General features: G+C 54.2%; 1 protein-coding gene across 1 annotated transcript in view; it reads right to left on the bottom strand.

Annotated features, from left to right (window-relative positions):
• NSA2 (NSA2 ribosome biogenesis homolog (S. cerevisiae)) overlaps positions 1–312 on the bottom strand; it is a 5,732-nt gene that overhangs the window by 5,090 nt on the left and 330 nt on the right. The window lies entirely within an intron of this gene.

Below are 312 nucleotides of genomic sequence, written 5' to 3'. Positions count from 1 at the left end.
CCTGCTCTCCCGGTCGGCGAAGTGCAGCGGCGGCTCTCGAAGGCGGGTGTTTGGCTGGTAAGATGGGGGGGTGGAAATGAGCCTGCGTGCAAGCTTCCTTCGCTTTGTTGTGGAACTCTACCACGCAGCATAAAGCGACCGGAGCTGGGTGTTGGTGTCTCCTTAAACAAGCAGCAGCCAGCTGGGGGTGCTTTTGAAGCTTCTGCACTTGGGCGTTGTGTCGCGGCGGTTTTGGCCATGCTTAAAAGCTCGTAGTATTTAATATTTTATTTTATTTCTGTCCCAAATACGTGCTTTTCCCTGCCGCCCCTT

This window comes from Pygoscelis adeliae, unplaced genomic scaffold (assembly GCF_000699105.1).
Source record: "Pygoscelis adeliae isolate BGI_AS28 unplaced genomic scaffold, ASM69910v1 Scaffold26, whole genome shotgun sequence".
NCBI classification, from domain to species: Eukaryota; Metazoa; Chordata; class Aves; order Sphenisciformes; family Spheniscidae; genus Pygoscelis; species Pygoscelis adeliae.
The sequence above is the reverse complement of the archived record's forward strand: the minus strand, read 5'-3'. Positions and strand labels throughout refer to the sequence as shown.